This window comes from Pelophylax lessonae, assembly GCF_965119305.1.
Source record: "Pelophylax lessonae genome assembly, chromosome: 2".
NCBI classification, from domain to species: domain Eukaryota; kingdom Metazoa; phylum Chordata; class Amphibia; order Anura; family Ranidae; genus Pelophylax; species Pelophylax lessonae.
Window position 1 is genome coordinate 605,450,917 of NC_138769.1, and position 24,254 is coordinate 605,475,170.

At 43.2% G+C, this 24,254-nt stretch overlaps 1 protein-coding gene across 1 annotated transcript in view; it reads right to left on the reverse strand.

The window, feature by feature from the left end:
- Positions 1 to 24,254, reverse strand: part of LOC309545698 (sterol O-acyltransferase 2-like) — a gene marked incomplete at its 5' end in the record, with an annotated part of 213,117 nt that overhangs the window by 188,502 nt on the left and 361 nt on the right. The gene's annotated exons all lie outside the window — the stretch shown is intronic.

Genomic DNA, 24,254 nt, shown 5'->3' on the forward strand with positions numbered 1-24,254 from the left:
TACACAGCACATGGAAATGCAATTATGTTAGTAAATATAAACTGCTAAATACCTTTTCTCATGAGCAGTAAAAAGCAGTCTTGTGACTTCTATCAGTGTCTGGCCGAGCACTAGTTAATGCTTGTAGGAGGAGTTTTCATTCTCATTTGACTGTCCTTTGAAGCTGCATGACCCCTGACCCTCTGTCTTGAGAGGGCTGATTGGCCCTGTGCCGATCACATGCACCCTCCCAACCCTCCCAAAAAAAATAAAAAACTATCTAGTAATACACTCCAAACTGAGCATATGTAGAGTGCCCCCAAGACTCTGTACTATCAGGAGATGCATTGGGGACTGTGGAAGAAGGGGAGGATCAGAGAAGACAGGATCAAACACCCTTTTTACACAATGGGCAGGATAAACCCCTTAGGTTCCACAGTGAATATAACAAGCATGCTTTATGGCATATACACACTGATTTTACTGTTATGGGTTTAGTAACAGCCAGGTAGGACAGCCAGGTACAAAGCAATATATTATCTCATATAGACTGGAGGCCATAGAAAAGTGGTTTCTTAACTGGACCAAAAAACATGCTTGCAACAAGTATGAGTACAAAATACAGCTTGACAGCTGAGTAGGGTGCTGTTCAGGCTGGGAGAGTAGGAGTTATTGCCTTTGCTGGTTCCTCTCTGGGTCCGGCCCACTTATCCTGTGACATATAAATTGGGTCAGTGGTCCGGCACGAGGAGTCCCCCATGGAGAACCGTCAGGAGCAGGAGATGGTGGAGAATTTTCAGAAAGAGAACTTGGAGGTTAAGGAGCCACATCAGGTCCAAGGCCAATAATGAATTGAGACAGGGCAAGAACTGGAGGAGCAAAGCAATGTCATTCATCACTGCATATATGTAAAGTCATCTGACCTAGGGGTTTGCCCTGAAGACACCAGCACTGGTCTGTGCCTCAAAAGGACTAATACCTACTTGGAGATGACTGTAAAGTACTTATTGGTGCTTGGACTACACCTTAGCAGGTATGCCGGGCCAGCTCTCAAGTCTGTAGTTAGAGCTAGGGAATTAGGAATGAATAATGTCTTGCCTGTTGGACTGCAAAGTGTATATTTTGCACTTTTTCTAAGTAAAGTATTGAACCATTGCCCATGTCTGGTCTGAAGTTACTAAAAAAGTGTATCTCGAGAAACCGGCACACATAGCTTAACAAGGGGAGAAGTGGGTCTTAACACATTGGAGAGGTATTTGTGTGGAATGGAGCAATGCAAAGACATAAGTGGTTTCCAAGAGCAATGGAAGTAGAACAAGCAGCCTGTCAATAGCATGTACCTTTTATAGGTGGTACAGCCTCTAGCAGCAAGGGAGATCTTGTTGGCACTGCTTATGCCAGCAGTCTGTCTCCCATATCAACATGAGCTGATTGCACCACAGAGGTTCCAAAGTTAAGTGCACACGCGGAGCCTGTAGGGCAGGGCCTACTCCACTACTGGGGAGACATATTGGGAATCACTGGACGGTTGGATGTGGACAGTGGCTCAGCGTGTCCCACCTTAATGCACATTACAGAGAAGGTTTTTAATTTAATTGGAGAACAATTATACTGCAGATGTACAAAGTGTATTTTCATCTCAAAGAGTGGAGGCCCTTTTTAAGGTTGGGTATTCCCCCATGGCAACCTCAGCTTTCTCCTTCTTGTCCTGTGGCATTAATGAGATGACACAAAACAAAGTTACCACATGAATGCAGTCTCCTGTGTCACCCACACTTGGCGCCCAATGAGTTCATAGGGAACATTGAGGACATGACAAACAACACCACCCTACCACTTACATTCAAGCTCTCATAGATGGTTTTATCTGGTGGATGGAGAGACAGGAGAGCCGAAACAGGATCCCTGCTACTTTTGGAGCATGTACTGCTGGTGAGCAAGACAAAGTGTGTGAGTGGGCTTAATGGCTGAGAGGGAGGTGGATGTGTCTGTGGGAACAGGACCTCTCTGTGCTATAAGCTCATTTAGATGGCAGCATTTAGCTGGTGAAGAGACGGGAGAGCCAAGTTGAGTTCCCTGTCATATGAGGAATATGCACCACTGGTGAAACACTGAAAGAGCGTGTGCCTACACCTTACTGCTAGGGAGGTGGATGAAGTTGTGTGGCTGGGGATGAGACAGAGCTATTATGTGTGAGACTATGTGCTTTAGTGCAAATGAACAGAGTGGAAATACTGTACATGCCACAGGCAGTATCAACAGGACCATTGTGGTATCCTTCAACTTGTGTCTCCCCCACCAAATGACTCTCCCTATAGAATTATTTATGTGACACTCTATCCAACTATGAATCTGAGTGTATGGTACCTTGTCTATCTTATCTCCCTCCAACATGTTTATTGCTTGCTGTTCTGCTTATCAACTATGTAAGCAACCACAGAGTGTTATACAAATACAATTATAGAGATAAATTACCTTCAACATCCATATTGGATGACATTACAAAAGATCATTCAAGGACTATGGTTTCCATAGATTATTGCAGCTTCATAATTTTTCATGCCATAGATATACATTTTACATCTAAATTTATAGTGTGTATGTAGACATTTATTCTGCATGAACTATGTTTAACTTTGACATCTGGTTTATTGATGCATATCACATCATCTTCCGGTTAATGTAATTGAGGGGCATATTGGCGACCACCTGGATGCATGTCCATTTATTTATAAATTAGTACGGTATGTGTTGGGCATTGGTTGTTTTTTAACCCATGCTTGTCTAGACCAGTGTTTTTCAACCTTTTTTTAACCAAGTCACTCTTTAAAATCTGGCAGAATCTCGAGGCATACCAACCAAAAATGTTGAACTTATATCCATTTGCTTCTGCGTGCGAGCATGGAGGGATAGGGGGGCACATTAAATTTGTTTTGTCTTATTTATTTTATTTTTTTATTTTCCCTGTCCCTTTAATTTTATTTTTTTATTTTTTTTTATCACTTTTATTCCTATTAAAAGGAATGTAAACATCCTTCTCTTGTAATAGAAATAAGGATGACAGGTCCTCTTTATGGATAGATCTGGGGTCAAAAAGACCCCAAATCTCTCCTTTACCTTTTAAAAGCAAAAGACCAAAAAAAAAAAAGTTTTATGATCTTATACTTTTAAAAAAAATAGTTTACTCCTTTCAAGCCTGGACCGGAAGTGATGTCATGACGTCGCTCTGGCAATGCCATAGAGGCGATCAAATAAGGTTTACTCTTTCATTGCCTTTGGGACTAGCGGCCGCACCATTGGATTGTTTCTTGGGTGAGCAGGTGGGAGGGGGAACATCCCCTCCCGCCGCTCCTGAAAGTGTTCCAGTGGCTCATGAGCCACTTGGAATGCTTTCATGAGAAAACTAGCTGCCGGCAGTAAAAAACAATACCAAGGTTATGGCTGATATCTTCAGCCATAACTCAGGTAAACTATTTCAAAGCCTCAACGTATATATATATATATACGTATTGAAGTCTTGAAGTGGAAAAAAAAACCTACATTACAATTAGGGCACATTCACATTGACTCACTGCAGTTTGGTCGCAGCGCAGGTGTAGTGCAGGTTACCCGTGGTTTTCATGTGCGTTACCTGCGGTTTCTCATAAACTTTTATTATGTTCTACATTTTTGGTGCATTTTATGAAAGCACACCCAAAATGAGGGACATAATAGAAGTCTATGGGAAACTGCAGGTAACATACATGAAAACCGCGGGTATCCTGCACTACACCTGCGCTGCTGCCAAACTGCAGCAGACATGCAAGTGGAATACAATAAAAGGAAAAAAAATGTACAAGCGGAATGCAATATAAAAAAAAAAAAAGAAGTTCAGTTACTATTATCAGTAATATAATACAGTAATTAAAACAAACATATCTTTTTTTATATCTTTAAGCAATCACCATTCAAAGCAATCACCATTCAAAAGTTAAAAATCCTGTACCTCACGGAGCTCAGATGCAGCCACTGAAGAACCTCTACCCTGGTTTTTCTCCCCTCTTCACGCTCAGCTTTGCCTCCCCTAGGGAAAAGCGCACCAGCCAGCGTCTCCCAGCTTGCAAATCCCCCCTCCACACACACACACTGTCAGGAAGGTCCTGCCAGGAGACAAGTTGGCAACCGCAGGCAAGGCCCTGCCCCTTGAATTTCCCAAAGCTAATTGGCTAATTGGCAAATGTGAAAGCCCCAGCATGTGAATTGAGTGTGCTGCGCACCTGATGACAGTTAAGCATCAAGAGGCCTATTTAAGCTAGATCTGCTCCCAGGATCAGTGCTGTCTCGTCTACAGCGTTCTATGCCAGTCCTGCTTCCTGTTACCTGTAATGCTCCTGAGATCTTGACCCGGCTTGCCTTTGACTACTCCAGTTCTCTGCCTGCACCGACCCCAGCTTGTTCTTTGACCATTCTCCAGTCTCTCCACTTGTACCTGATCTTACCTTTCTGTGCAGGGGCGGACGTACAGGGGTCGCAGGGGTCGCCATGGCGACCGGGCCCCATGCTGCAGGGGGCCTGAGAGGGGCCCCTGTATGTATAGAGATGAGGAGCGGCAAGTGCAGCTGAGACCGGAGCTCCCAGATAAATCGGCACTGAAGGAGCTGGTCTCTCACATAGCAAAGTGAAAGCAGAGTGTGCTGTGCTCTCTGCCTCCCCCTACAGTGCAATACCCGGCAGGAAGCTACAGGAAGGTAGAACAGTCCTCTCTCTGCCGTCTTTTAAAAAGGCTTTCTGTATGTATGTATTTATATGCATGTATGTGTGTGTATGTATGTGTGTGCATATGTGCATCTATATTTGTGTGTGTATGTATGTGTGTGTATGTATGTATGTGTGTGCATATGTGCATCTATTGCATCTATATATGTATGTGTGTACTGTATGTATGTGTATGTATGTATGTATGTGTGTGTGTACTGTATGTGCGTGCATGTATGTATGTGTGTGTACTGTATGTGCGTGTATGTATGTATGTGTACTGTATGTGCGTGCATATATGTATGCATGTGTGTGTACTGTATGTGCGTGCATGTATATATGTGCGTGCATGTATGTGTGTGTACTGTATGTGCGTGCATGTATGTATGTATGTGTGTAAACTGTATGTGCGTGCATGTATGTATGTATGTGTACTGTATGTGCGTGCATATATGTATGCATGTGTGTGTACTGTATGTGCGTGCATGTATGTATGTGTACTGTATGTGAGTGCATATATGTATGCATGTGTGTGTACTGTATGTGCGTGCATGTATGTATGTGTGTGTACTGTATGTGCGTGCATGTATGTATGTATGTGTGTGTAATGTATGTGTGTGCATGTATGTGTGTGTAATGTATGTGAGTGCATGTATGTATGTATGTGTGTGTAATGTATGTGCGTGCATGTATGTGTGTGTAATGTATGTGCGTGCATGTATGTGTGTGTAATGTATGTGCGTGCATGTATGTATGTCTGTGTAATGTATGTGCGTGCATGTATGTATGTATGTGTGTGTACTGTATGTGCGTGCATGTATGTATGTATGTATGTGTGTGTGTGTGTGTGTTTTATATGTGTGTGGATATATGTACGTGAGTGTGCTTCAAGGTATTGCCTATTTGAGTTTATGGACTTTTAAGGACTTTTAAATGATTTTAAGCTGAAGTGTGCAGTAATTCATCTCTATACATACAGGGGGCCCTCTCAGGCCCCCTGCAGCATGGGGCCCGGTCACCATGGCGACCCCTGTACGTCCGCCCCTGTATGTGTGTTTTACTTTGTTATACATTGGGAAAAAAAAAAGTGTCAAAAAAATGTTTTTTCGGGGGGGGGCCTTCGTGATTTCTTGCACCGGGGCCCTGATCAATCTAGTTACGCCTCTGTTTCTGTGTATGACCCGGCTTGTCTGACTCTGCTTACCTTCCAGTATTCCTCGAGGCTCCCTAGTTGCTGCATTGATTCAACTACTCCCAGGACACCTGCCTCCGTCTGGAACTCTACGCTACCCGCAGTCCTGTAGCCTGCACGTCCACCGACACTTGTGCGACTCTGCACTCTGCGCTTCCTGTTTACTCTATCAGGGGCTCTGAGTCAGAGGTGTAAGAGAGGCCTTCCTCCACACATTCAGGCTCTACCTACCAGGTACGTGACAGTACGAGACAGCCATGTCTGAGCCTGAGCGAGGAACCTCTCCCCTGGATGAATTATGCCTACACCTGGCCGGCCTCACACAGGCCGTCAAGAGCCTGCAGGAAGGTTATACACGGTTGGAGGAACGTGTTCAGATGCTGTCAACACCATCCACAGCTTCTAATGCTGCGTCCTCACCTTCTGCTGGGAAATCTGCACCATCCACAGTTGTGATGCTCCCCCCGGAACCCAGAGTACCTACCCCCGAAAGATTCTCGGGTGATCGCAGCAAGTTCAGGGCTTTCTGCACCGCTTGCAAACTTTATTTTGCCTTACAGCCCTGCACCTTCTCTTTGGAGACCACGAAAGTTGGGTTTGTCATCTCCCTTCTGCAGGGGGAACCCCAAGCATGGGCTCATTGTCTTCTAGAGCAGAAAGCCTCTTCACTGGACACCCTGTCCTCTTTCTTCAGTGACATGGCCCAGATCTATGAAGACCCTCAGCGAAATACCACTGCAGAAGCCGCACTCCATTCCCTCCAGCAAGGCTCACAGAGCGGTCAAGGAATATTTTTCCGATTTCAGGCGTTGGAGTACAGACACAAATTGGAATGATGCGGCACTCCGCTACCAGTTCCGCATGGGCCTTTCAGAAGCCCTAAAGGATGAGCTAGCCCGAGTTGGGGTTCCACATTCGCTGGACGATCTCATAAAGTTATCCATCCAGATTGATCAGAGATTGAGAGAACGCAGGGCGGAGAGATCTGCCGGACCATATCGTCCTGTGTGGATGTTGCCTCGTGTAGCTAACTCACCAGGTCCGGCTTCTTTTGGACCCTCAGCACCTGCTCAGGATGTGCCTGAACCCATGCAGCTTGGCCTACTCCGTCCTTCGCTTACCAACGAGGAACGACAACGCAGGCGACAGAACAATCTGTGCCTTTACTGCGGGGAACCAGGCCACTATGTGAGAAATTGCCCAGCCAAACTCCGTAAGTGGTTGTCTATCTCCCAGGTCCTCAGCCCTGCCAAACGGTTCTTCTCATCTGGTTCTCTCTGTTCTGTTACAGCTTCCAGGAGGAACTATTCAAGTACCGGCTATAATTGATTCCGGGGCCTGCAGCTGCTTCATAGACTTATCCGTTGCCGCTGTACACCGGATACCCTTACAGTCCAAGGCCCGGAAGCTTTCTGTTCATCTGGCAGATGGGTCCACCATCAAATCTGGACTTGTTTCTCAAGAGACCACCCCTTTACCTATCACCACCACTTCCAACCACCAGGAACTTTTATGTTTGGATGTCATAGCCTCACCTTTGTTCCCAATTATCCTTGGCATGCCTTGGCTGCAGGCACACAACCCTCACATTGATTGGGTTACACAGGAGATCCAGTTTAAATCACCCTACTGCAAACAACATTGCATGCCAGGACCACCATGTTCCCCATCAGCCTTGTTATATATGGATACTGACCCTGAGGTTTGCAAATCTGTCCCTACCACGTACCTGGACTTTTCAGACGTTTTCAGTAAAAAAGGAGCAGAAACTCTCCCTCCTCATAGATCCTATGATTGCCCCATTGAGCTACTCCCAGGGGCCGAGGTGGCTTTCGGATGAATCTTCCCCTTATCTGAACTGGAACTCGTAGCTCTCAAGAACTACATTGATGAGAGCCTAAAGAAAGGGTTCATTCGCCCATCAACCTCTCCAGCTGGAGCAGGCATCTTTTTTGTGGAAAAAAAGGATCATTCTCTCCGACCTTGTGTCGACTATCGTGAGCTTAACAAAGTCACGGTCAAGAACAGGTACCCCCTACCTTTGGTACCCGAACTTTTTCAAAGACTCAGGTCAGCCACAATCTTTACAAAGCTGGATCTCCGAGGGGCATACAATCTGGTCCGCATACGAGCTGGGGATGAGTGGCATTTTGAGTACAGTAAAACCTTGGATTGCGAGCATAATTCGTTCCGGAAGCATGCTTGTAATCCAAAGCACTCTTATATCAAAGCGAATTTCCCCATAAGAAATAATGGAAACTCAGATGATTCGTTCCACAACCATTTATTCATAAGTCCTTCAGTTTATAGTCCATATAAAAAGATTATAGCATTGCGATAGGTTATATAACCAATAAAATGTCCATCCACAAATAGCCGCTTCCACAAGGGGATTAGAAGCAAAATCCAGCAGGAGCTACAGAGTATCAAAGAGAAGAGAGGTGCCTCTAAGTGCAGCAATATGGTTCCATTTAATGAAGGTACAACATTTAGCAACTCACATGGTTGATAAATAAAACAGGCACATCTAAGTATGCAGGCATCCGAGGTAAAGCTGTCCACATAGACTATTTTCTGCACCGCCGGCTGCCAGTCTGTAATCCTGCCTGGGAAGACCACCCTGCTGTAAAGCGATCTGAAAGCGAGGAGCAGCATGGAAGGGATGACGTAGATGGCGGTGCGGAGGATGGTCTATGTGGACAGCTTTAGCCTGGATGTCTGCATCCTTAGATGTGCCTGTTCCAATCATCAACCATGTGAGTTGCTAAATGTTGTACCTTCATTAAATTTAACCATATTGCTACACTTAGAGGTGCCTCTCTTCTCTTTTATACTCAGCTGTGACTTGAGGCTACTTGTATATCAAGACATCGCTTGTATATCAAGTCAAAATGTATTTGAAAATTTAGCTTGTCTTGCAAAGCGCTCTTAAACCAAGTTACTCTCAAACCAAGGTTTTACTGTACCTGGTGATGCCTTTTGGCCTATGTAATGCCCCTGCCACATTGCAGCATTTTGTCAATGACATTTTTAGGGACTTTCTGGATCTCTTTGTCATCGTCTACCTGGACGATATTTTGATCTTTTCCCTTTCTTTAGAAATCCACCAAGGACACATAAGAAAGGTGCTGACCCGCCTTCGACAACATGGCCTGTACGCCAAACCAGAGAAATGTGAGTTTGAGCGCCAAAGCATCCAGTTCCTGGGATTAATAATCTCCACAGAGGGTATAAAGATGGATCCTCAAAAGGTCACAGCCATTCTGGATTGGCCAGCTCTCACAGATAAGAAGGGAGTACAACGCTTTGTAGGATTCGCAAACTTCTACAGAAAATTCATAAAGGGGTTCTCAGCCATCATTTCTCCCATCACACAGTTGACCAAGCATAGCAACCGGTTTTTCTGGACTCCCGAAGCCCAATCCGCTTTCGAGACTCTTAAGCAACTGTTCACATCTGCACCTATTCTTAAACATCCCGATCCAACCTTACCATACATGTTGGAGGTTGACGCATCAGAATCGGCAGTAGGAGCAGTACTCTCTCAATGCCGGGGGGCCAAAGCCCTTCTGCACCCAGTTGCATTCTTTTCTCGTAAACTGTCATTGGCAGAAAAGAATTATGACGTAGGGGACCGTGAACTTCTTGCAATAAAGGCTGCACTAGAGGAATGGAGATATCTCTTGGAAGGGGCAGCTCACCCCATACTCATTTTTACAGACCATAAAAATCTTGAGTACTTGATGACAGCAAAACGTCTGAGACCATGTCAAGCCCGGTGGGCATTGTTCTTTTCAAGATTTTCCTTCCACATAACCTTCAGGCCTGGGTCTAAGAATACTAAACCCGATGCTCTTTCCCGCATGTTTGGTGAACCTGAGGAAATAGAGATTCCTGACACCATTCTTTCCTCTGGAAATTTTCTCTTATTGCAAGAGGACATCTTCCCCCAAATCAGGCAAGCTTCGGTAGGAGTCTCCGCTTCTTCCGAAACACCCTTGCAAGTAAGGAATGGACTTTTATGGCAGCAAGACAAAATCTTTGTCCCAGAAGAAGTACGTGTCCCTGTCTTAAGCTTATGCCACGACCACGCATTAGCAGGTCACTTTGGAGCTAGTAAGACAATTGAGCTGGTCCAGCGTACCTTCTGGTGGCCTCATCTGGATAAGGACTGCAGAAAGTATGTGGAGACATGCACCACTTGTGCCCGAAACAAGGGTAACAGGACCAAAGCATGGGGTCTGCTTCAACCACTGCCAATCCCGGACAGACCATGGAGAATGATCTCAATAGATTTCATCGTGGAACTCCCTCCTTCAGAAGGGTACACAACCATTTATGTAGTCGTTGATCGGCTGTCCAAAATGGCACATTTTCTTCCTATGAAAGGCACACCATCTGCTCTAGAGGCAGCATGGATTTTTATCAAGGAGATAGTGAGGCTCCATGGAATCCCAGCTAACATTGTATCTGATCGAGGGGTTCAATTCACCTCAAGGTTTTGGAAAGCCCTCTCAAGAACCCTGGAAATTGACCTATCCTTCTCTTCGGCCTATCACCCCCAAACTAATGGCCAGACGGAAAGGACCAACCAAACCCTGGAGCAATACCTGCGCTGCTTTTCTTCCTTTTCCCAAGATGACTGGATATCATTACTTCCTCTAGCTGAATTTGCCTACAACAATTCCAACCACTCTGCTACCAAACAATCCCCATTCTTTGCCAACTATGGCTTCCACCCATCTTTTCTACCCAGCACTATCCCGGAAAGCTCTGTTCCAGCTGTGCTAGAAACCGTAACCTTCCTGGAAACCAACAACAAGCTACTACAGGAAACAATAACCAAGGCACAGGAGTACAACAAAAGAATGTTTGATAGGAAAAAGCGTGGCGAATTAATTCTGGAGCCTGGCGATCAAGTGTGGTTATCCACCACAAACTTAAAATTAGCATGTCCATCAAGGAAACTGGGACCTAAGTTTGTGGGGCCATTCCCTGTAAAGAGAAGGATCACTAATGTGGCTTACGAATTGGAATTACCAGCCTCCTTTAGGATCCACCCGGTCTTTCATGTGACCCTTCTGAAACCTGCCTCTCCCAACCCCTTCCCGGAACAAAACTCTAACCCACCCGAGCCAACAATAGTAGGGGGAGAAGAGGAATATGAAATTGAGGCAATTATGGACTGCAGGAAAAGAGGTAACAAAATCCAGTTCCTGATCAAATGGAAGGGATATGGGCCTGAGGACAATTCTTGGGAACCCGAAAACAACATCCACGCCAGAAGACTCCTTCAGACGTTTAAACGGTCCCATCCGGATAAGATGGCCCAGTTGGGCATCCGGAGGCTGCCCATTGGGAGGGGGCCATGTCAGGAAGGTCCTGCCAGGAGACAAGGCAAGGCCCTGCCCCTTGAATTTCCCAAAGCTAATTGGCTAATTGGCAAATGTGAAAGCCCCAGCATGTGAATTGAGTGTGCTGCGCACCTGATGACAGTTAAGCATCAAGAGGCCTATTTAAGCTAGATCTGCTCCCAGGATCAGTGCTGTCTCGTCTACAGCGTTCCGTGCCAGTCCTGCTTCCTGGTACCTGTGTTGCTCCTGAGATCTTGACTCGGCTTGCCTTTGACTACTCCAGTTCTCTGTCTGCACCGACCCCAGCTTGTTCTTTGACCATTCTCCAGTGTCTCCACTTGTACCTGATCTGACCTCTCTGTGTATGACCCGGCTTGTCTGACTCTGCTTACCTTCCAGTATTCCTCGAGGCTCCCTAGTTGCTGCATTGATTCAACTACTCCCAGGACACCTGCCTCCGTCTGGAACTCTAGGCAACCCGCAGTCCTGCAGCCTGCACGTCCACCGGCACTCGTGCGACTCTGCACTCTGCGATTTCTGTTTACTCTATCAGGGGCTCTGAGTCAGAGGTGTAAGAGAGGCCTTCCTCCGCACATTCAGGCTCTACCTACCAGGTACGTGACACACACACATACTACTATATGTGGGAATGATGTAAGAATAAAATATAGCTAGTAAATATATAGAAAAGAAAAAATAAGTTATGGTTAAATCAGATCATATATTTTCTACAATCACTAAAAAGAAAACTGTCTGTATTACCCATAGTAAGCAATCCAATAGTTTCATATTTTAATATACACTAGAAAACAGTCATCTTCCTAATGACCGTTAGCAGCGAAGCATCTTCCTTCAGTGAACTATAGGATCTAATAAACTGGTGTGAAGACTTCTGCTAAAACCCTGCCTGCAGCATGTTCAAGAATCTAAGTGTAGTGCCCTTCTAGGTAGGTGCTAGAGTGAGTGTATATAGTTTTTGGTTTCTCTGCTTAAGAGGGAGACAGCTAGGCAGATTTGTGTGCTGTCTGCTTAACATAGGCTGTGATTGTTTAGCAGGGTCTGCTCAGTGTTCACTGGTGTTGCTCATGCTTTCTTGAGAAGTTTCACACTGGTCTGGTAGCTATGGAATGTCCTGGACAGTGGGTGGAAACCTTGCAGATGAGAGCATGAATGTCCATACAGCCCTGGCCAATAATAAGGGGATGTGCCCCAATGCATTCTGGGTGACTGTATTTAAATTTGATGAGCATAGTCTTCCTCTACAGAGAGAGGTCCAGGTGGGGAGGGGGCTGTTGCCCCTCCTCAGCGCAGGCTACCATGCGGCCTCAGATGGGCGATTTGAGGGCCTGAAACATTGGAGCTGAAACTCACGGTTCATGTGAGAGCTGACTGAGGAAGGATGTCCACAGATTCTGACTGGTACTACCGAGGAAGGCTACTGCTGGTGCTTCAGGAGCCTTGTGAGTACAAACCCCCACAGGGGACTTGTGCTGTTGAATCTCCCTCCTGGTGCTAGAAGTCAGTTGCTGGGTGTAAGCTAAAGGGGACACTGGCTAGTGTCTTAAAGAGGCAAAGTCCACCGAGTTCCTTCTGCTACAAAGAAACTTGTTTATTCCATACACCTGCGGTATCGTTCTACTGATAATCTGCTACACAGTTCTATTGAGAACGTTGTTCCTTCCCTGTGAATTGTTAATTTGGGGTATCCTATTAATTCCCTTCTCCTATGAAAGTTCTCTGAATAAAACACAAAAAACAAATCCCTTAGACTGATCATTGAATACAACAAGCAGGAAAGAGTGCACCTGGCTGTGTGAAAATACCCTGTGTTTGGCTGTGGATTAATTAGTGGGAGACTCGGTCACAAATATTTAAGCGGCTCCTGCGGGGGTAGTGCTACACAAGCATGAGAGCAGTGTTAGGTAGTATTTGCTTAGTCAAGCATGCATGCAAATGCAAAGGTTTTTCCATACTGTGCCCCCTGATTTTCAGGTGGTACATTAAATATTACTAGGGCTTCTCAACTGATTAACACCTATGCATTTTCTCCAATGCATTTCCCCTTAAGTAAAGTAAGTTCATTAAAACTTGAAAATGCATGTTACTGTATGCTGTTGTGTACTTTCAGCATTCATTTAGGCATAAATATGGCAGCACTGTGTGTAAGTATGCCCAAATAAATACTTTTACAATCCTTAAAGTGCTAAATTATAAATCCTACTGTCAAAGAAAGATTATTACTAAACTGATATTGTATCAAAAATGATTAACTTATCCGAGTATGTAATAAAAAAAAGTGTTCTGGTGCTTCCATAAATACCCACATATAAATATCAAAAACAAGCATTTGGGACTTTGTGTTAGGCACTGCCCGTCTATGGCTAGATGCCTCCATCCCTATTCATACAGAAACAAGGGGGGAGGGAATAAATAAGGGATAAAAAATGGGTACATAGGCAATTGGCATAATAAATAAGGTAATATATGATAAATCCATAGCATAATATTAATATGGCCAATTGCCAAGCATGCTAAATGAAGAAAAAGAAAAATAAAAAGAGGGGGAGAGTGGGACTTTATATGAAGTGTGTGAGAGTGGTTGACAAATAAAATGGTAGAGTCAACAATACAAAAAAGAATAATTTAATAGAGTGTCATCATCATACAAATAATAACATAATACATACATAGAGCAGCTAAGTAAACGATACAATAAAAAACATAGTATCAAATCATACAGAGCTGCTAGAATGTACATTGGAATGGAACCACCGCTGATATTAGCATATACAGAATCCAAATATATATAAAAGTTGGAAGATGCATCTATAAAAAGCTTGATAAAAAGCTCAACGTGTTTCGTGGATAATTTCCACTTCATCAGGAGCAGGTGCATCCTAAATCACTGTAAGAAAGAAGGAAAGATTGTCCCCGTTACAGATCACATAAAAAGGCCTTGGCACAATAGGTAGAAACATATGTACTGTATAACAAAAATACGCCAACCACTCCCACACACTTCATATAAAGTCCCACTCTCCCCCTCTTTTTATTTTTCTTCATTTAGCATGCTTGGCAATTGGCTGTTTATACATATTAATATTATGCTATGGATTTATCATATATTACCTTATTTGTTATGCCGATTGCCTTATGTACCCTTTTTTTTACCCCTTTTTTATTCCCTCCCCCCTTGTTTCCACATATAAATATGTCAAACTGATTCAATAAACCTATAACAAATGTAACAAAAAAATGCTACCATGTTTCCAAGAAATACCCACAAGTGCATTCATAATCATTCGTGTTCATTGACCATTGAAACAATTTATTAAAATTATATGAATAAAGTGTCCAAATAAATTTGTCCACAAATTGTGCCAAATAAATTTGAAAAAAAAAAAAAAATGAAAAGTTGGTGTGTTCCTCTTGTCTTCTTATATTAATACCACATCAAGAAAAAAGTGATCCCCCACCTCTTATAAATTATAATCACTCGAGGAAAAAGAAGGGTCTAAAGTCTGTCCAATATTGTAACAACAACCCACTAGGCCTATCCTTCATGCATGTCCTGGCCCAAGATTCCTTGGCGTTCTTGGACCTCGAATTATGCCATAACGACAAAAAAATCTTTGCGAAGAACTATGTTAAGCCTACAGCGGGTAACTCCTATATCCACTTTCGGAGTTGCCATCACCCAAGGATGGTACAGAACATACCCCGGAGCCAGTATTGTCACCTGCGGAAGAATTGTATTTTTGACGATGACTATAGTACTCAGGGACAACTTCTGTCCAAGAAATTTCACGATAAAGGTTTTCCTTCTCCTCTTGTCAAGGAGGCCTTTATACAGAATCTTAATATCAGTCGACCCAAACCTAAGGACCAGGATTCCTTTCAGCCTAGCAGGTTCACTACACAATTTCATGCCCAACACAAAAAAAAATGGAGGCCATCTTGTCAAAGCATTGGCCCATACTGTTGGAAGACACCTCCTTACAAGCTTCACTCACCAGGAAGCCAAAAGTATCCTATAGGAGAACCAAAAATATCAAAAGCAAAATAGCTCCCAGTAAAATAAAATCCCAACCCACAGATCACCCACTGACATTGATACCCCTAACCGGTATGTACCGATGTAGAAAATCCCTCTGCCTGACCCGTCAATTTGGGGATCATGGTAAAAAAATGTTTACACATAATGGGAAAACTTAGAACTTTAATGATTTCCACAACTGCTCCACCAATTATTTTGTTTACTGCCTGTCTTGCCCATGTGGGTTACTTTATGTGTTTAGAACCATCAGATCCCTGAGAGCACATTTTGGGGAGCACCGGCAATTTATTGATAAAGGACGTAGTGAACATAGTGTTCCCCGCCACTTCCTAGAGTTTCATAAAAAAATCCACTACTGGCCTCAAAGTTTGGATTATTGAATCCATCCCCCAATCTTTCTCTGCGGACGAACGCTATAAGCGACTGTGCCAACAGGAAACTTTTTGGATATATTCCTTGGGCACCCTTATGCCTGGAGGTTTAAATGAAGAGATAGAAGCCCACACTCTGTTCTTTCCTCACCTCTCTTTTTTCTGTGGTACATGCAAAAAAAGTTATACCTAGAGTAATTATACTGTGATTATACTAGGAAATATTTGAAAACCTACATTCTTTTTTAAAAAGATATTTATATATATATGTGTGTTTTATATATATACAGTGCCTTGCGAAAGTATTCGGCCCCCTTGATCTTTTCAACCTTTTGCCACATTTTAGGCTTCAAACATAAAGATATAAAACTGTAATTTTTTGTGAAGAATCAACAAGTGGGACACAATCATGAAGTGGAACGAAATTTATTGGATATTTCAAACTTTTTTAACAAATAAAAAAACGGAAAAATTGGGCGTGCAAAATTATTCAGCCCGCTTAAGTTAATACTTTGTAGCGCCACCTTTTGCTGCGATTACAGCTGTAAGTTGCTTGGGGTATGTCTCTATCAGTTTTGCACATTGAGAGACTGAAATTTTTGCCCATTCCTCTTTTCAAGACAGCTCGAGCTCAGTGAGGTTGGATGGAGAGCGCTAGTGAACAGCAGTTTTCAGTTCTTTTCACAGATTCTCAATTGGATTCAGGTCTGGACTTTGACTTGGCCATTCTAACACCTGGATATGTTTATTTGTGAACCATTCCATTGTAGATTTTGCTTTATGTTTTGGATCATTGTCTTGTTGGAAGACAAATCTCTGTCCCAGTCTCATGTCTTTTGCAGACTCCATCAGGTTTTCTTCCAGAATGGTCCTGTATTTGGCTCCATCCATCTTCCCATCAATTTTAACCATCTTCCCTGTCCCTGCTGAAGAAAAGCAGGCCCAAACCATGATGCTGCCACCACCATGTTTGACAGTGGGGATGGTGTGTTCAGGGTGATGAGCTGTGTTGCTTTTACGCCATACATAACGTTTTGCATTGTTGCCAAAAAGTTTGATTTTGGTTTAATTTGACCAGTGCACCTTCTTCCACATGTTTGGTGTGTCTCCCAGGTGGCTTGTGGCAAACTTTAAACAACACTTTTTATGGATATCTTTAAGAAATGGCTTTCTTCTTGCCACTCTTCCATAAAGGCCAGATTTGTGCAGTATATGACTGATTGTTGTCCTATGGACAGAGTCTCCCACCTCAGCTGTAGATCTCTGCAGTTCATCCAGAGTGATCATGGGCCTCTTGGCTGCATCTCTGATCAGTCTTCTCCTTGTATGAGCTGAAAGTTTAGAGGGACGGCCAGGTCTTCGTAGATTTGTAGTGGTCTGATACTCCTTCCATTTCAATATTATCGCTTGCACAGTGCTCCTTGGGATGTTTAACCACTTTACCACCGGAGGATTTTGCTGTCTTACGTCCATGCCACTTTTTGCGATTCGGCACTGTGCGAATTTAACTGACAATTGCGCGGTCATGCAACGCCGTACCCAAACAAAATTTACGTCCTTTGTTTCCCACAAACAGAGCTTTCTTTTGGTGGAATTTGATCACCTGTGCGATTTTCATTTTTTGTGATATTAATTAAAAAAATGTGACAATTTTGAAAAAATAACAATATTTTTCGACTTTGACAGTTAAAAAATATCCAATATATTCAATTTTTGTCATATATTTAGGCCAAAATGTTTTTAGCTACATGTCTTTGACAAAAAAATTCTCAATGAGCGTATTTTTAACCGCTTTATGACCGGAAGGTTTTACCCCATTCCTGACCAGGCCATATTTTGCGATTCGGCACTGCGTTATTTTAACGGACAATTGCACGGTCGTGCAATGCTGTACCCAAATTAAATGTCCCTTTTTCCCCACAAATAGAGCTTTCTTTTGGTGGTATTTGATCATCTGTGCGATTTTTACTTTTTGCGCTATAAACAAAAAAAGAGCGACAATTTTGAAAAAATAACAATATTTTTCACATTTTTTTATATGAAATCCCCCCCCCCCCCCAAAAAAAAAATGTAAAAATCAAAATTTTTTAACATTTTAGGCCAATTTGTTTTCTGCTACATATTTTTGTAGCAAAAAAATTGCAATAAGCGTATTTTGATTGGTTTGCGCAAAAGTTATTGCGTTTACTAATTAAGGGAAAGATTTCTGTCATTTTTGGTGGTTTTTTTTAACGAGTAATGGCGGCGATCCGTGATTTTTTTTGTGGGACTGCGACATTGCGGCGGACAGATCGGACCCTTGACTGACATTTTTGACACTTTTGGGGGTACCAGTGACATTACTACAGTAATCAGTGCTATACATATGCACTGTTACTGTAAAAATGACACTGGCAGGGAAGGGGTTAATTTTTATTGGAGAGGGAGGGGTTAATATATGCCTGGTGCTTACTGACGTGTGTGGGGGGAGGTGACTGAGTGACACAGGCACAGATCGCAGGTTCAGCTATGCTGAACCCTGCAATCTGACCCTGCCTGTCACTTAGGAGATCCGCCCACTTTGTTTACACAAGCGGGCAGATTTCCACACTAGATCCCAGACGATCGGGGAAGAGCAGCGGTGATCACCGCCGCTCCTCCCCTGGCCCGACTCCCGCTGTAACTGAATACAGCGGGAGCGAGCCTCCGGGGGCACGCGTGCGCCGCCGAGAGAGGGGATTGTCTGGTGAAGTAGGTCTACGTCGCCAGACGATAACGAACCACTTTGCCGCAATACAGTCAACGTGACTGGTCGGCAAGTGGTTAAAGCTTGGGAAATCTTTTTGTATCCAAATCAGGCTTTAAACTTCTCCACAACAGTATCTCGGACCTGCCTGGTGTGTTCCTTGTTCTTCATGATGCTCTCTGCACTTTAAACTGACCTCTGAGACTATCACAGTGCAGGTGCATTTATACGGAGACTTGATTACACACAGGTGGATTCTATTTATCATCATTAGTCATTTAGGTCAACATTGGATCATTCAGAGATCCTCACTGAACTTCTGGAGAGAGTTTGCTGCACTGAAAGTAAAGGGGCTGAATAATTTTGCACGCCCAATTTTTCAGTTTTTTATTTGTTAACAAAGTTTGAAATATCCAATAAATTTCATTCCACTTCATGATTGTGTCCCACTTGTTGATGATGTTATATCTTCATGTTTGAAGCCTGAAATGTGGCAAAAGGTCGCAAAGTTCAAGGGGGCCGAATACTTTCGCAAGTCACTGTATATATACAGTATATATATATATATATATATATATATATATATATATATATAGTGGGTACGGAAAGTATTCAGACCCCCTTAAATTTTTCACTCTTTGTTATATTGCAGCCATTTGCTAAAATCATTTAGGTTCATTCTTCTTCCTCATGAATGTACACATAGCACCCCATACTGACAGAAAAACACAGAATTGTTGACATTGTTGCAGATTTATTAAAAAAGAAAAACTGAAATATCACATGGTCCTAAGTATTCGGACCCTTTGCTGTGACACTCATATATTTAACTCAGGTGCTTTCCATTTCTTCTGATCATCCTTGAGATGGTTCTACACCTTCATTTGAGTCCAGCTGTGTTTGATTATACTGATTGGACTTTATTAGGAAAGCCACACACCTGTCTATATAAGACCTTCCAGATCACAATGCATGTCAGAGCAAATGAGAATCATGAGGTCAAAGGAACTGCCTGAAGAGCTCAGAGACAGAATTGTGGCAAGGCACAGATCTGGCCAAGGTTACAAAAAGATTTCTGCTGCACTTAAGGTTCCTAAGAGCACAGTGGCCTCCATAATCCTCAAATGGAAGACGTTTGGGACGACCAGAACCCTTCCTAGAGCTGGCCGTCCAGCCAAACTGAGCTATCGGGGGAGAAGAGCCTTGGTGAGAGAGGTAAAGAAGAACCCAAAGATCACTGTGGCTGAGCTCCAGAGATGCAGTCAGGAGATGGGAGAAAGTTGTAGAAAGTCAACCATCACTGCAGCCCTCCACCAGTCGGGGCTTTATGGCAGAGTGGCCCGATGGAAGCCTCTCCTCAGTGTAAGACACATAAAAGCCCGCATGGAGTTTGCTAAAAAACACCTGAAGGACTCCAAGATGGTGAGAAATAAGATTCTCTGGTCTGATGATACCAAAATAGAACTTTTTGGCCTTAATTCTAAGCGGTATGTGTGGAGAAAACCAGGCACTGCTCATCACCTGTCCAATACAGTCCCAACAGTGAAGCATGGTGGTGGCAGCATCATGCTGTGGGGGTGTTTTTCAGCTGCAGGGACAGGACGACTGGTTGCAATCGAGGGAAAGATGAATGCGGCCAAGTACAGGGATATCCTGGACAAAAACCTTCTCCAGAGTGCTCTGGACCTCAGACTGGGCCGAAGGTTTACCTTCCAACAAGACAATGACCCTAAGCACACAGCTAAAATAACGAAGGAATGGCTTCACAACAACTCCGTGACTGTTCTTGAATGGCCCAGCCAGAGCCCTGACTTAAACCCAATTGAGCATCTCTGGAGAGACCTAAAAATGGCTGTCCACCAACGTTTACCATCCAACCTGACAGAACTGGAGAGGATCTGCAAGGAGGAATGGCAGAGGATCCCCAAATCCAGGTGTGAAAGACTTGTTGCATCTTTCCCAAAAAGACTCCTGGCTGTATTAGATCAAAAGGGGGCTTCTACTAAATACTGAGCAAAGGGTCTGAATACTTAGGACCATGTGATATTTCAGTTTTTCTTTTTTAATAAATCTGCAACAATGTCAACAGTTCTGTGTTTTTCTGTCAGTATGGGGTGCTATGTGTACATTCATGAGGAAGAAGAATGAACTTAAATGATTTTAGCAAATGGCTGCAATATAACAAAGAGTGAAAAATTTAAGGGGGTCTGAATACTTTCCGTACCCACTGTATATATATACTTTTATATATACAGTATCTCACAAAAGTGAGTACACCCCTTTTGTAAATATTTTATTATAACTTTTCATGTGACAACACTGAAGAAATGACTCTTTGCTACAATGTAAAGTAGTGAGTGTACTACTCTGTTCAAGTACTAGTTAGTAGTAGCTTTCTGGGATGACAGCCATGCAGACCAATTTGATGCAGTGTGCGGCGTATGGTCTGAGCACTGACAGGCTGACCCCCCACCCCTTCAACCTCTGAAGCAATGCTGGCAGCACTCATGTCTATTTCCCAAAGACAACCTCTGGATATGACGCTGAGCATGTGCACTCAACTTCTTTGGTCGACCATGGCGAGGCCTTTTCTGAGTAGAACCTGTCCTGTTTAACCACTGTATGGTCTTGGCCACCATGCTGCAGCTCAGTTCCAGGGTCTTGGCAATCTTCTTATACCCTAGTCCATCTTTATGTAGAGCAACAATTCTTTTTTTCAGATCCTGAGAGAGTTCTTTGTCATGAGGTGCCATGTTGAGTGATAAAACCAAATTTAACACACCTGCTCCCCATTCACACCTGAGACCTTGTAACACTAACGAGTCACATGAAGGAAAATGGATAATTAGGCCCAATTTGGACATTTTCACTTAGGGGTGTACTCACTATTGTTGCCAGCGATTTAGACATTAATGGCTGTGTGTTGAGTTATTTTTAGGGGACAGCAAATTTACACTGTTATACAAGCTGTGCACTCACTACATTGTAGCAAAGTGTAATTTCTTCAGTGTTGTCCCATGAAAAGATATAATAAAACATTTACAAAAATGTGAGGGGTGTACTCACTTTTGTGAAATGCTGCATATATATATATATATATATATATATATATATATATATATATATTTATATAATAACTTTTTATATAATAATATTTTTTTATATAATTTTTATTTCATTCTTTCTTCATAATATATTTTTCCCATACAATTTTTCATTATCTTTGTATACATCCTTTATTTATATTTTTGACAAGTCAATTTTTATAGGATTCCATATGTTATATATTTAATTCTAGGAATGATCGCATGTCTATGCTGTGCATTCAATATCATCCTTGTTCTATTGTGCAGATAATCAATTGTCCCTGTAATGCCCTTGTGGTCCCTTGTAATAGGGATCTGACTGTAAATAGGACCTTGGTGTCATGCCTTGATAGGCCTGTAGAAGGAGCTGCTGCGGTGGCCAGGGGACAACTGAATTCCTTGCTGCTGTCTACTACACCATACAGCCCAGTGGATCGCCTGGATCTTGATCAGGGACAGTCCGGGATGGCTCCCCTATACATCACCTTTTATGAGTTTGTATACTCCTGCATCCTGTGAGTTATTTTAACCCTTGTGTGGAAATAAAATTTCTAATATACTACACATAGGTGGCGCTTCCTTCTCGCCCTCCCCTTCTTCCTCCAGACATAGAGCCAGAGGCGTAACTGGAACCTTCAGGTCCCCGGTGCAAGAAACCATGAAGGTCCCCCCTGGCCCTTGGTTGGGGCCCTTCCCTTCAAGCCTGGGGCTCTTCCCACTGATCCTGGGGCTTTTAACTCTCGTTGCGGGGTCCTTTATTACGGTCCCGCAGTGGGACCTTTTCACCAGTTCTGCAGTGGGCCTCCCCACGGTGGTGGAATGCCAGGGCCCAGTTGCAAGTGTGACCTTTGCGACCCTGGAAGTTCACCCACTGGTGTCTGTAGTGTTTATTTTTTGGTATTTTAATTGTATTATTTTTTATCATTTTATTTATTTATTTTTTTTACAATGTCACTGACTATGACTCTGTCCATTCAAAAAAAGAAGGCGCTGGTAAATTACATTTTTACTGACCCCTTCCTGGTTCTCTATTATGACACATTCCCTGCAGCAGCTGGCAGGAGAGGGGAGGGAGCATATTGGGGGGGGGGGGGGCAGCACAGTAGGGGGGGACCAGGGGAGCACACAGGGGCCCAGAGGCAGCAGAACACAAAAGAACTGGGTAGGAAGAGTGGCGGGGGCAGCATACAGAGGAACCAATCTCCTCCATTTTCATCCTGCAGCTACAGGAGGAAAAAGGAGGACAGTGATTTCTCTTCATGCTGCCCCCACCCCTCCTATCCAGGTGTACAGGGGAGCCGCACAGGCCCCCTGGAGCATGGGGCCTGGTTGCAATTGCCACCCCTGTAGTTACGTCCCTGAATAGAGCCTGCTAGACTCTGAGGATAGCTGCTACCATCCATATACTTTATGTACTATGCCTATTAATGGACAATTTTATATGGACTTGATTTTTCATTTAAATTGCTTTACCTTAGTGAATCGCCCCTGCGCTAGATATATTGTTTTGTTTAGTGTATCTTATAATCACTCACCAGGCGGATTGGCTGGTAATATGATAAACCAGCATACAAGCGCTTTCCTTTGTAGTGAGAAACAGTCTGCAGCCCTCTGGATGAATCATTTAGAACTCTCCTCTCACACTCTCAATGGATATCCCAGGCAAGGAGGAAATTAATGTAAGAGAAAAGAACTCGGCATAGCATAAGACCCTTTCAAAATATCCCCACTTTATTAAAACCCTGGGTGTGAGCTGGAGAGATTGCCATCACATTGAGTCGGGTCGGCTCGCAGACGCTCAGAAGTTGGAGCCAGCCCACATGATCCAATGCTGATTATACTCGTGTCAGCGGAGACACTTTTAAATGTGAGTGTAAAATGAGTGAGTGTAAAATTGTTTTAATAAAGTAGGAATAGCACTTTATTTATAGCACACAATTTCTCTGCTATTGCTTTTGTTCAGCACCATTAGCTGCAGTCACTACAAGCACCCCTCTAAATCATGTTAGGTGCAGGAGTGTCAGAATTGTGCAGCTCTGTACAAGACTTTTTTGTATAACACACATTAAGTTATACTGATGTTTTCATGGGCATCAACACATGCATTGAGATGCATTTTGATGCATTTTCATTGATTTTAGTGGAAAACACATTAAGGATGCAATATTGGGAATCTAGCTTGAAAATTTGTGTAGTCGCCCAGATACCAGCAAATGTCAGCCAAAGGTTAGGTAAGGAGCCATCTGCTCCTCATCTGAGGACATCCCATCCATTGCTTTTTATTGTGTGACTCACCCAATGGACTGAAGCAGCTCCTGCGCTTTTAATACCTTTCATCCTTTATCTAACTGAAAAGAAGAAGAATTTTCCAGGAAGTGCAGAGATTTTCCAGCAAAAGAAAACATGCATTTTTATGGTAGGAATGCACTTCAGTCCTTCAAGACAGATATGTTTGTAACTAACACAGGTACAACAGTGGAGAACTATGTCACTGAGAAATATTTTAACATGTTGGCAACCATGTATTATTTCGTAGCACACTATGCGTTATATGCAAATATGCAATTTCTCCTACATCTGCTGTCGTGCTGCAGTGCACATCAATGGAAATCACAATATTTTCTATGGTGCCCATTCACATCAATGCAACATGATGTAGTGCCATTTTTGGAAAGGTGCAGATGTTTCTTTAGGTACAACATAGTGTGTTTTTTGCCCTATAGACTTTAACGAGATCACATTAAAAATGCATTTGC